Genomic DNA, 14,766 nt, shown 5'->3' on the forward strand with positions numbered 1-14,766 from the left:
ATGACATAAACTTATGATTTTAAAACATTTTTTCTCTTTTGCAGCATAATCACACCACTGTAAGCAGCATATAAGCTTTTATCAGCAGGAACAGTGAGTCTGTAGGCAGACAGATTGTGAACATGTCACTTGGTGTGTGATTAACTGGGGTTTTATTTCTCAGCACTACATCAAGACACAGACACAGTTCATCAATTTTCTGTAGGAAGACGATGACAGCATAATTAACCACATCCTTTAGCTCCTCAAATAAACAATCATCACTCATGTTTGCATCTGCATGTACATGTCATGGCCAAAAATAGAAATAAAGAAAATAAGATTTTATGAAGTTATACAGAAATTAAACATGACTGTTCACATGATATCAGAACTGCCCAAATCCATTTAGTCGATGCGCTGCCTGTGTGAAAAAACAGCCTGTCGCAGTTGTGCAACCGTCTTGCATTCTGCCAAGTTACACAAAAGCAAACACTAAGTAAGCAGATTGAGTCTGGGAAGCCTGCATTCAATTTGTCCTGCGATAACTGGACATGATATCATTTGCAGTACAAGCTAACATTTTTTTTTATAAGTCTCTTGTCTCTATTAGCAAAGACTGACAAGCTGCTCGACTGCAGCTCTCCAAATGAATCCTGTGGTTTTTCTTCATTGTCATAAATTACAATTAATATGCAGGAGTAAAGAACGGAACACCTGCTGTGTATTTTTAACATGTACAGCATAGACACATAATATATGCAAGGACCTTATAAAAAAAGTAAACAAGCAGGCAGCAAACTCTGCACAGATGATAGAGACCTTGAATTACAAGCTGTCAACCTGTTGCCTACATGACATTGTGCAGATACTTCACCACATGTACAACAGTAATGTGCATGTGTGTGCAGTGGACGATACACTCAGTACATTTTTGAATGTGTTGATTTATCAGATTTCTCTAAAACCACAACCTCATGTTTCTAAAGCAAGGGGGAATGGTGTAATGTAATTATAGTAGATATTGAATTAATGAAATATGGCATTTGGTACATTATGAACAGGAAATGACCAGCAGCACAAGTAGATGGGTAATCAAGGGAAAGTATTAGACTGATAATTGGCCCACCGTCAAGAGGTGGGCCAGTACAAAAGTGTCTGTCCTTCCACCAGTTCTTTTTTTGCGTCCCCGTCATCCTTGCCTCGTCACTTCTGGGCAGAGGTTGTTTGGCCCCAATAGGGCGACTGCTTGTCTGCAGCTCCGTGCCCCCTGCATAGAGGAGTCTCTGGATGCACTGTCAGGTGTTTGCTGGTTCTCAACCCTGGACTTGCCCGACAGCAGATAGCATTTGAAGGTGCAAGGGAATGCTTGCAACAGGCTGCTGGTTGTCGAAAGAGAGTCCACCAGTGTGTTAGAGATCTACCTGAGTGAAGGGCAGTTGGTTTTCTTGCAGGACTTCAGTGCAAGGGGGCCCCATAAGACCTGAAATCTGTGGAGCTCTGTGGGGTATCGAGTGTTGAGGGTACCTAAGGAGGGTGGCTCAGTGTATGCTATTGTGCCAGTGGATGACGAGACCAAGGTCAAACAGGTCCACTGCACTATTCTGAAGGCTGTCCTTGTAGTGGACTAGCCCGGTTGTGCCTCTTCCCATAACTCGCCACCTGCAGAAAGGCCACCTTCTGAAGAGGGGTGTTCCTTTGAGTATGACTTGCTTGTTCTCGGCCAGCAACCTTCTGCGACATCTGTCTTGCCCTCCACCGGACCAGCCATGACCACGTCCCAACGGCCAGTGCCACCATCTGCTCCTAGTCAGAGGTTCTATTGAGCCAAAGAACCTCGCGGCTCCATGGCCCCTGTATGTGCTTCGACATTTGTTGGCTGTGGTAAACGCTGATGTTTGTCTGGAGCCCTCTCTCCCTCCCTCCTCTCGTGCAAGCGTGTGTGTCTGTTGCTGCTAACAAGGTGCTACTATAAAGAGCTTATTGGGGCTGCTGCTGTATGTCTCCGCTGCTGCTTCGTCTCTGTTGCTGTTGTCTCCACGGCATCTGCTACTCTGTCTACGCTGCTGCTTTGTCCCCATGGCACGGCATCACACTGTGGTGGTCAACATGTCACAGTTGTGCGTTCACAAAATAGACACTTTGCTGTTTTGTTTCCATGCCCTGTGCATGATGGCTGCTTGCCTTGCCTTGGCTCTAATGCCCATTTGAAGACACTTAGATAAACACTTTAAATTAGATACAGAGATATTGGTTCTAATTTTAAATGTTTAATTATGAATTTACAGAATATTTGTGTACAGTTTATGGAGGTTTATATAGATACCTTTTCAGTGGCCTTGACTTGGTGATCTCTCTGATCTCAAAGGGTAGATTCACATTTTTTCAGGTGTGAAGATTCCTATGACTATTCCATAACCATATGTACACTGAAGGAATTATGAGTCCTTGTACTTTTCCTGGTCAATACTCCTTTTGAACTCCATTCCAGCGAAAGTGGTCTGTGCCTACATGAGGCTTCCATAGACTGAAGTAGTAAAATTAAGAGGAAGGTCCTTCCACCTTAGTGCAGCAGGAGACATCCTAGTCAAGTTTTCTTCCAAAACTAACACAAAATTTAAAGAAAACTTAAGAATTAAGAATTTATGGGCATCCCATCCACTAATGTTATATGAGTACTAACATATTGAGATAAACAGCAAGTAGTTACAGTTTATACACTATACTCTGTATCAAAAATTATGGCGAAAACATGATGGGAATATCACATTTCTGTTCATTTTATGTATTAAATTTAAATGTTACTACTTTACCCTAAAATAACAAAGACTTTTATTGTAATAGGGAGAAAGGTGCCCCTTTCAGTCCCATTCCGTACCCTGAAAGCCTCCTCTTGCACTATGTAACTTGAGTGTGAGCTGGTACAATCTCATCAGCCAAATGTCTTCTTTTTTTTCCACTCTTAAATATGCGCAATGAAACTGTGCATAAAAACAAGTAGATGAAAACAAAGCTACTGTCTTGGGAAATAAAACTGGTGTGACAGGAGGAAGAAGTGATCAATAATTACACTGGCATGAAAGTACCATTTATAAACATACTTGAAAAATTTGAGCCTTTTTTTTTTAACAAGTCTGCAAACAAACAATTTTCAGGCACTGACAGAATGCTGGTTTGGTCTTAAAGACCAAGTAGCACATATATTGATAAGCAATAGCTGGACTTTTAATGTGGTGAGTACAGAAAAAAGGAATAAACTAGGTGGCTAAAGTAACGTCAAAGGATAGTGATGTTTCTACATAAATATATTTGACCCCACAATATAAAAGTGTTGTTCACAGATGTAGCTGAGAACATGGTGATGATGCAGTGTTGTGATTCCCAGAGTTAAGACTAAGGCTGGTACTAGAGGGAAGGTGTTGAAATCATTAAAAACCCAAATATTAACAATTGGTACATGAGTAGAAGACAGCTCACAAAAATTATTAGGAATCTGAAGAGGCCTGAAGCATTTAGGGCTGAATAAATAATTAAAACTAATAATCATCATGAATAAATCAAGAAAAATATGTAACATAATCGTAATCCAATACATAAAATATCAACTCATTATGAAATATTATTGCAGCCTGCTTATTTTCATGATAAACTAAATATGCTGACAGGAGATCAAATAACCAGTTTTGCCTTGTTAGGAAAAGGATGTTTTTAGATCTGAAATAAACTATATTATAACAACAAGCTGAGGTTTCTGTCCATTAGTTGCTGAAACAAAGTGTTTTGTAATATGGGAACACAGACAAAGAGAAACATACTTTAGCCTTATAATTAGCTGATGGACAGATGTTAGAGTAATAGATTAACAAATAAGTGTGTTTCCCAAAATGACATTAAATTTGCACAGGTACATGTAAATACTTTTTTGCTATATATTTATGACAACTTTGCCGTAAATAAAGTGGTTATCTTCTTACTGGCTGTCGTATTCAGTTAAGGCAAAACCTACAAGGAAGTATCCCTGCACCACGGTTCAGCAAGGAAAACAGTTTTCAGTGAAAGAAAAGTGTTTGTTTGGTACAAAATACATTAGAAAGACAGCTTGGCTAACACAGATTCATATTAGCTTCAGCATATCTTTATGTACATCAAATTAAAACTTGTCCTTTGAACACTTCGACATATCAGTACAGTATGCGTTGTTTTTAAACTACATCTGTTGCTGTTTTGTGGTGCTTTCAACTACGACAAATTCATCTTGAAAACCACATTTCTGGTTTGAACTGAGTGGCTGCTCTTTTAATCTGCAGCTATCAGTTAAACATTTTGAAGAGACCTGTTTATTTTAGATAAATTAAAAGAGGCTTGTGCCGAAACTTGGAGGAGTTGAGCAACTTAAATCGTCTTCTTTTGAGTATTCAGCAGTGGTATTCAGCGTTCCTTTGACTTAGATGTGACCAAATGCTCATCAGCCACCATATTCATTCCCTTCATGTCCTTTGACAAATAGCACTGATCACATTGCAAAAGGTCTCATTTGGTAATTTGGAGCATCTGGATGATTGATTATAATCATAGCTAAATTGCAAAGCAAAAGTTGCTGCCCTTCATTGCAATGCGCCATATGCAATGAGTGAATTGCGGTTTGTGCCAAATATAGCTTCCTTAGAGGTTGCCCATGGGAAAATAAAACACTCTTTTAGAAATGTGTTTCCAGCTCGTGGGCCTTTCAAATAAAGAGACTGGATACTGTATGGAGTATGGCAACAACATTTAGTGAGTGCATCTCTACTGCCTTTTTCTCCCCATTAACAAGTAGAGTAGAACTACTTGAGAGTGGAACTTTTGGAGATTCAGTCCAGGTCACTGACTTTGCGTGCATTGTCTTCAGCATAACACTCTTTGATTGTTCAACTTCTGTGTTGTTTTCTTAGCCTGACCACTAACGTGTGCCTTCATTTTTTATAAGACTAATGGACTCCTACATTGCCTCTTCCCTTGTCAATATGACCTTCCGTGCTTCCTGTCTTATTTATAGACATGTGTTGCCTTCAGTAATGTCCATTGTCTTTTCTGGAGAGGCACGCAAACAGCATAAGGTGAACATCAGCTGTAGGCCAATTAACCCCCCCCCCCCCCCCCCCCCCCCCCCCCACGCCTTCCTTTCCAAGCACTGATTCAGCTTTTCCATCTCCCGGTCACAGCCACAGGGTTCTTGGCTCTTCCTGACAAAACACCCACAAGTGACCCAAAATGTCACAAGCCTGGCTTTCCATCATGGTTGACCATATGAAAACACATTTAAAGACTTGTAAACTGACCTCAGCGGGGCTTTAAGAACACATGGAAGCTAGATTGGGTGCCGTATTTTTATCCATACATCACTGCTGGTCTCAGTTCACAACTGTGATTTCACAGTTGTTTTTGCACCATTTTTACAATACATGTATTCTGTCGATTTCAGTCCAATTATCATGAGCAACAAATGTGTCTTGCTTTATTTACTTCTTGTTTTGATTCTCGTCTTTGTGTTCATTTCATTTTGTTGACTTCAGAAGTATGTCTCAACACCAACCAGGCACTCTTACTTCCTTTTTTCGACTTCTGTATGAAAGGCCCTACCTATTTTCCACAACAAATGCAGCAGAAATCCTAATGCAGCTCCTGTTACCTTGCTCTATCCTTTTCAAGTCATTCTTGAAGAATTCCTTGGACATTATCTGTCTTTTTCCTGCCATCTTTCTCATGGACTGTTTGACATGTGTTTCTCTCTTTTTACTCCTAGAACCTGTGAGGGCAGAGACTATCTGCTGCCTTCTCGAACCCTGCCTTGGGCTTTCTGCATCCTGGCTCCAAATCTTGCCTCTCCTCCTCATCAAGCATTCTGACTGCATCCACACATGCCCTTACCCCTCCCTCATTCTTTAACCCTTCTAGCTCAGGTTCAGTGGCTATAAAGGAGGCACACTTCAACAGGGCTCGCTATCGATCTGTATCACACAAGACACCGCTCTCTTTGCTCAGCAGCATAGGCTTTTAAAACAGTTTGTGTTCAGCAGCAAGGTCGTCAAAGCAGAATTGTCAAGAAGGGCTCCATGATACCTTAACTGGATGTAATTGTTGTATGCAGCTGTGCCAGCCTGTGTGTGTGTGCATTCTTTGAATTTCTGCATGTACATTCTGCACATTTGAGTATTTTTAGTAGATTTGATAATGAAAAGAAAATATTTTGGGTAAGTCTTCATGTGGGTATACAGCAAGAGAGAGAGAATGATGTTACAATTTCACATGCAACAGCGTATGATGCACAGTCGTGTTGAATGGGTACTGCAGAGGCAAAGCACTTACCAAGCATTGTACAGTAAAATTAATGAAATGAAAAATAGAGTGATTAATTATTAGAGTAGAGTAGAGTAGATTCATTTCAAACTTTTAATGAAAACAGTTCTGATATGGTGATGCCATGTTTTATCATCGTTTTCATTCCGCATGTCTTTTTATCACCTCAGTTTCGATCAATTAATTGTGTCTAACACTCAGCTCAGTGTGGCGAGGTGTTCCAGTGAACACATCTGGCAGTGTTTTCCATTGGCAAGCTAGTGAGGGACCATGTCCCTAATGCTGCACTAGCGAATCATACTTGCTGGTCATGAGGGTAGCATGATTGCAAGGACAACAGCATGAGAGTTTTGCATCTGTCAAGGAAACAACAGTCTGGCCTCTGATCAGGGCTTCTCTGAATGCGAAGCACTCTGCCAGGCTATGGAGAGCGGTATTAATGATTCGAAACTTTCTGCTGAATTTTTGCTCATGCAGTGGGGTTCAAAAGCCCTATCCATTTTTTTCCATAATCATTAAAGGCAGGACATTGACAATCCACTTTATTATTGAATTCAGGTGTGGTTTGGGAAATTGGAAGCATAGTATTGTCCAAAATGTCTTGGAATGCTAAAGCATAGGATTTCCCTTTACCAGAAGTGAAGGACCTGGCCCAACCCCTGAAAAACAGCCTCATCCCAATACCTTTGTCTATATAGTGCATGGGATAACTATATCTTTGGATTTCAATAACTCCTTTGTCTTGGTGATATGAAGACATAAGAAGAGAAGTACTGCATGCCTGGGTGCTAATTTGCCTGACTAAAAGGTCTTTCATCCAATCCCACAGAGGTAATGGAAGCTGCTATACTTGCTCAACTATAAATTTCAACTTAACAGCTCCAGTCATTAACAAAATGGACTTTTATTTATATGTAAAGGTCTTGCACTGGAAATCTATGGTAGCTTCTAAATATGACATCCACTATTTTCTACAAAGATGTTTTCTAGTCGATGTTCCAAATATGCACAAGACAGATAACAGTCTGTTTTAGTACCAGTCTTATTATGCCGTGTCTTTGAAATACAACTTCAATGAACAAGTCTGTTTAATTCCAAAGTCATGCTAAGAACTTTTTTGCTTTATATAAAGACTGCATATAAACTGAAGTCTCACTCTTTCCATTACCACATAATCCTCTAACAGAGGAGCAATATAATCTTCACATTGTGTTTACTGAACATAATCTGTTCTTTATAATTTACACTCAGTTGAACAGCATTTGCAGTACTGCTGTGTTTTACCAAACTATGCTTGTGATCACCATGAAAGTTCCATGAACTCTGGCTCACCTTATAATGCTTTGTCAACATCATGTTTAGTGCATTGCCAAGACATGGTGATTGAGGACACTGAAAATGATGTCGCAAAAGATACAGTTTGTATGCGAAGCAAGGAGTGACTTAAAAACATGTATAAAACAAGGGCTCATTTCCAAAGTCATGTTATCCAAACATATTCATGTTTGGTAGTCACAGCACACTATTAGAGCCAAGAAAAACAGCCAGACATCTATAAACCCCACATGTCCAAGTGCCTGCAGCTTTTGAAGACATACCACTACTGCACTTCCTGTAACATGTGCTAAATCATATCTTCTTCTCTCGAGTCTGGTGTAAGGTAATGACAGGGTTCCACCCAAGGTGAAGGACATACTAATTCACTCTGGCACAGCATTGTTTTGATGTAGAGATAGCGGCAGGCAGAAGTGAGTGATGGAGCTGTCCAACAGGAATGAGAGGAGGCCGGGCCCTCTGTCACAGCAGGGCAGACAGATGGGGCATCATGGGAAACATGCCTGAGATCATAAAAGACTCTCCAGGACATAATGAGAGACTTTGGTATGGGGGGTAAAAACTCCCAGGAAGGAATCATTTTAAGGTTGTTCAAAAACAACTTCTGGTGAGTGAGTGATTTGCTCTTCGCTCATGATCTTTCTATCTTTTGCTCCATTCATGAGTTCCCGTCAAACGTGCTCTCACAAAGACCTTTGGACTAGCAGTAAGTAAACAGAGTCCTTTTTGTCTTTGATTTGGGTAAATGACATCTTTACGAGGTTGCGTCACAGAGGAATGGCCCATCACCACACATCCATCAGCGCCAAAGCAAAGGGGGATTGAGTTTCAAGACTCTTCCAGCGTGTCTTGCTCTCTATCTGTAACACCCCTTTATGAGTCACCTTGTCAATGTCTGTGATGCCAGACAACCTTATTTCACTGTATGGACATGTCTTTGTTTTCACTGGAGAGGGAGATTTCTTAGGTCTAAGGTGTAAAGAAAAGATAACAACTTTAAAAGAAAGGCTTCTCTGGTGTTATAAGTCAGCAGAAATGAGGAAAAAGAAGCAAAATAAGGCTGCATTTCTACACCATAAGTGCCAGATTCTGGGGCCTGAAATGTGGCTTTCATGGCCTCTTATCTTGAATACACTTTTGGCATTTTCATATTGATGTCCAGCATTTATCAAGATTAACTCCCGCTCTGTGCAGAGTCCAGCAGAGAAGCTTAACTTCTCCTCCCAGTTCCGATTTCCATCTAGCTGGCCAGCTCTAAATCTCAGCTGAAGAATTCAGTGGCACACTGGATTTCATTGATGGGGACTCGCTGTCACATATTGATGTGATCATTATCAAATTAAGCGCATCTCTTGTGATATATTAAAAAGCCATTGGAGATTCATAGCACCCTAACAGGAGCAGGAGCCACAGGACATTGCTCACCCCCTCCTGATCCCCTATCACTCTCCTTTCCATCTGCTTTTCACATTACTGCCACTCATGCTGAAGACTGGAAAGGTCATCCATGAAGTGTTCGCTGTGAGATTATTCAGCTAGCTGTTCTCTGTCATCCAAAACTGGAATTTACATTACTCACTCAGTGGTCTTCAGCACTAAATATGGTATCACCTTGTAAATGTTGCACCACAAATGACGTCAGTATTTCCTTTTACAGGCTGTAAATAATAATAATAATCTAAGTAAACAAAATAAAAAAATCACAGTATAAAAACAATAATTATTTAATCTGAAATCCCATTTTAGCCCTTTCTTATTATAGACAAAAGTAGGGACACACACCTCTATTATTGAGTTCAGGTGTGGTATAGGGCTGTTGTTTAGGGGTTGGGCTCAGCCCCTTGCTTCCAGTGAAGGGAAATCTTAATGCGTCTGCATACCAAGACATTTTGGACAATGCTATGCTTCCTACTTTGTGGAAACAGTTTGGGGAAGGTCCTTTTCTATTCCAGCATGACTGTGTCCTAGTAGTTAAACGTTTTCGTATTGATTTACTTTTATTTGTTTATAAGGCACCACACAGCCTTGCACCAGACCGTATCTCAAAAATAGTTTTAGTTTATGAACCCTGATTCATAAACTAAAACGGCCCCTCAGATCCTTTGGCTCTTCTCTTTTAGCTGTTCCTCAAAGCAGAACAAAAACATTTAGTGATGCTGCTTTAAGCCATTCTTATTATTTTCTTTTCATTAACCACCACTCAAATGTTGTTTGGATCTCTAAATGGTACAGATTAGTCTCTGAATATTTTTTAACTTAATGTCAGTCAGTTGTAAAACACTTTGAATTGCACTTTATTGTTTGAAAGGTGCTATATAAATAAAATTTTATTTCTTTATTTGTTTAAAACAAGCATCTTTGGCTTTTACTCTGCAAAGCTTGTCTAATTCCTTGTCCAGTTAAAGTTTTTGTAATTGTGGGGACAGATCATCATCTCCCAACATATTTAATGTCATGTCTGAAAGTTGAGATTAAGTAAATTAAATTCTCTATTTTTGATCTTTACTTTGTAGAAACTGGAAATTTCCTTTACTGTCCAATAAGTTGTTTTTTTTTTAATGATGCCAATAAATCCCCTGAACTATTACATTACGTTTGTAATACGTTTGTTTGGTTTTTAGGTTCTGCGATCAGTCCTTCATGTCAACTTTAATTTTTATACAAGGACATCAGTAATGATCTGCTTTGACCACTTTTGCCCATGGGCAAAATTATACAGCTGCAGAAAGACAGAAGAAAGAAGAAAGAAACTGATTTGGGGGTACCTCAGGCCAGTGAGCAAATCACAAACTAGGAGGTGCTCAATTAATTTTGCACACACTTGATTTAGACTGATGCATATCCTATTACTGTGTTTGCTATGTGTCCCTTTATCAATTTATTCATTCAAAGTGACAATTGAGATGAACAGAAAGTCTGCAGTGTAATCGCTTTGTCAGTTGTTAGATGTCTTTCTCTTACTTCCTTAGCCTTCAGTGTTAACATCTTCTCTACTGGCATCAGAAACATGCAGGGAAAAAATGCAAGCAGTCCCCGCGTGGCATCTCCACAAATGCTGTTGCCCTGATGTTTAGTTACAGCCTACAGCATAACCTCAGCTGTAGGTACGATGTATCACCTTCATGCAAAAATATAAATCCATCTTAAGTGTACCTGTTGCAATTGATGTGTGTGGGATAGACAAGGTGTTACAGAAGCCTTGAATGTAAGGATGGAGGAGAGTATACTTCCACAAGACACTATATAAATTTTATTTTCAGGTTAATTGCATGAATATGACTTTTTCCTTTTTCTTTTCTTTTTTTTTGCTCATATTTGTTTTTGCAAGCATAAATTTTTAGTTGAAGCATTTTCAGTGAATATCAAATTCACTTGGATTCACACTTTCTATAACAGATTCACATTATTTTCACTGACTTTATCATGCAACATCTATATCAAGTTCATTCGGAACACTACGTAGGGAGTAAATCTTATTCCTAGACCTTGCCATGAAGTACGACTTTAATTCATTAATAGGTTTCGCCCCCCTCTGACTTCATTAGTAACAGTTCTGTGACCTGCATGCTAGCAAACTTGTAGTGTGTAAATATGGATCAGTTAGTAGTCAAACAAATTCACAAATTAGATAGAATGAAATAAGTCTGGGTGGCGAGTGAGAAAGAAAGTTAAAAGGTGTGGAAATCTGGAAAAATGAATAATTCATTTTTATTTGTGTACATCTGCATGGTTTCTGGTGGTTCATGGTAAAAGTAGCTCTCCTAGAGGCTTGTGTCCTACCTTTATGGCTCCAGGTTCCAGTGAAGACCAGTGCATTATGGGGAACGCTGCATCCATTCTGATAGCAGATAGACCCAGGCTACTATGAACACTAAGAATTAAGATTTCTGAGCTCCTGTTTCATTGTTGATTATTCTATTTGCAATCATTGTAATAGAACTTTAAACAGGTAACGAAATAATATCGTTTTTTTTTAATTTATTGCAGGAATGTAGAACAGCATTCCTACAGTGACGTTCACATTTGACAAGCGAGTGACAGACATACTTTAACTTAATCTTTAATCCCTATCCAAGTCATTTTACAGAGGGTACAAGGGTCAGTGCTATAAGACTGCAACACTGCGACAACATTGTTGTTATTCTGCATTGAGAAGTGCTAGAAGAAGAGATAAGGGAAATGTGACTGAAGCAGACAGGCAAGGAAGTTTATATATATATATAAATATACATCTAGATAACAGCATATTGGAGTGAGTACGGGAGGAAGGTACGGGAGAGGTGATATGATTCATAGGGGAGAGGACATAAAAACCACCAGAGCAGGTTAAGAATTAAGGGCCTCTCTCAGGTGCACACTGGGAAGTTGTTGTCGTGACAGCAATGATCAAGGATGATTATGTAACACTTTCTTCACTGAGAAAATAATAATTATAACAAAAAATAATAGTATCTGAAATAAAGACAAAGTCAAGCATTAACTCCAAATAGTACATAAAGTTCAGCTAAACTGTACTTTTTTCCCCCCAAATTTAATAGATTTGATTGATGTTTAAAATTCTAGGAGAAAGAAAGGGATTTTTCTTTTACCTAACAAAACAGCATAGAAGAGGCATATGTTTTGCATCAAAATCCATGTGATTGCCAGACATCCACACCCATGTCTCCTGATTAGAAAACAGCTGAAAACACTTCTAAAGCTTTTATCATGCGTGTCTTAGCAAATGTCTTGCACACAACATTAGCATGATTTCACAACATTAGCATGGTTTCAGACCACCAGACAAATGTACGTCAAATATTCACACTCCTTTTAACAACTTCATTTCTGAGAAAAATATCTTTTGATCCAGTAAATGTCTGCTGTCTGCCCGCACACCCATGATAAACATATGTAGTATTTTCACTTAATTTGCTGGTTCAGACCTCTGAGGGGGCAGCTTCTCTGGGGCTCAGGAGGTTGACCAGGTTGGTCATTAATCGCTCCACATGGTTAGAGCCAACATCTGTGATGGTAGCTCACTGCTATTGTGTGCATGTGTGTGCGCGTGCAGTGCCTTCAGGGTATATCAAGCTCACAATGTCATTTATGATCCATTACACTGACTGGCAGGTGTTACAGCCCTTGACGTGTCATGTCTAACAATTATTTCAGTATACAAGCTGAATTTAAAAAACTTATATTATTCGTATTAATTTGTTATCTGAAATATCCGTGCTGAATTAAAAAACTTATATTATTCGTATTAATTTGTCATCTGAAATATCCGTCCATCGAAAATTTTATTTGAACAGTATGAGATAGGATTACCAGATTCATTCATTTCAGCACATTTCACACAAAAAAAACTGTTTACAGCAAAATCCACTGCTTATTACTTACTTATACAACTTGACTGTGTTTTATTCCCGTCTTTCTAACTGTGAAAACATTCTGTGCACCAAAGCTTCAACAATATTTATGATCAAGTACAGTCAAGCAGAAAGACAGAATGGGACTTCCCATGTGAAACTATACAATATCTTCAGCCAGAGTAATTACAGCCAAAGTGGGCACTCTTCCTCCAAGTGCAATGCATTAGCTCCTCAATAAATGATTTATAAATATGCAACCCACTCGCCCCTGTGATTACAGTACAAAGAAGAAAAAAAAAGTAAAGTGGAGATAGAGAAGAGTACCTCTCCAGCTTTTCCTTTTTTTCTTTCTTTTTTTTTTCCAAATGGAGTAAGATGGACATGTTTAGTTCTCAGACTTGACAGGTGGGATACAGGGCTGAACTCAGGCCTGTATTTCTGTAAGGCAAGGCTGTTCTGCAGGGATTTCTCCGATGATGGAGTAAGTGGCTTCTGTTGGCGTTAAAGCACACAGATCAGCTGTCCCTTAGACAATACTCTCAGCTCTTGAGCAGAAAAGTTTTTTTTTTTTTTCATCCTCCCACCACCCTCTTCTCTAGATAGATGCTGATAAAAATAGCACCATTCATTCTAACAGCAGAGTTTTTCGCTAACAACAGGGCCATTTTCTGCCAGGAGAATAATGCATTTCCTCTTGGTATTATTCTGGAGTATCCAAATGGACATAGATGACTTTCAACAAAGCACATTTTTGTTTTAAACTTTAAATCATCCATCCACTTTGCCGCTTTGCTGCATTTACGACTGCAAATTGAAACAGCACCTTTCTCTGCGATGGGAGCTTGAGGAAGAATGAACTGTGTTATTGTTCATTTATCTTCCTGAATATTCAGTAATTCACTGAACACAATGACAGAATATTTAATGTTATAGCATCCACTTGTAAAAGAAATCCATCTTTATGACAAAATCACACAATAGAGATAATCTGGAGAAACATGCTCTTTTATGGAGAACTACTGACAGGGCTGTGATATAACAAATTTTATTTCGGGTTTGTATCTAATGTTTTTGTCAAACAAAGACCCAAAAAATGTGAAATGCAAAATGTAGGCATCTACTGCCTGATTTGACAATCTATATGAGTGCCAAAGCTGTTACAAAAATCTGCACCAAAATGTCAATTTTGCAAGTGTCATATAGGTAGATTTGTCAAACTTTGTCAAAGATCTGCGTGTGAGGGACCAGAGTGGTGTGATAATGCACATGTGTTATTCTCATCAAAGGCGAGAAGGAAGGGCGATGCCTACTTGTTAGCTACTTCCATCATCAGCTCTGGTTTAACTCAGAATGTTATTAAGACTTTTTGAAACAAGTTTTATGTTTTGGATTCAGTCTAACTTCCTGCTTCCTGTTGGACGGCAGCAGCAGCATGAATTTTATTTTTTGCAATTTGTGCAAGCCACTAAAATTGCTTCATTGTATTTGTGGACTTTTTGTACATATATATATATATATATATATATATATACATATATACACACACATATATATATATATACATATATTTTAATCGTGCAGTCGTTTCTTTTTTCTTATCAAATATTCAAGTCATGTATGAGAAGAGATGCTGAAATGTGTATGGTGAAACAATTAAATTCTGATAAGATAAGATAAGATAAGATAAGATAAGATAAGATAAGATAAGATAAGATAATCCTTTATTAGTCCCATAACTGGGAAATTACAATGTTACAGCAGC

This window comes from Scatophagus argus, chromosome 19, assembly GCF_020382885.2.
Source record: "Scatophagus argus isolate fScaArg1 chromosome 19, fScaArg1.pri, whole genome shotgun sequence".
Classification (NCBI taxonomy): domain Eukaryota; kingdom Metazoa; phylum Chordata; class Actinopteri; family Scatophagidae; genus Scatophagus; species Scatophagus argus.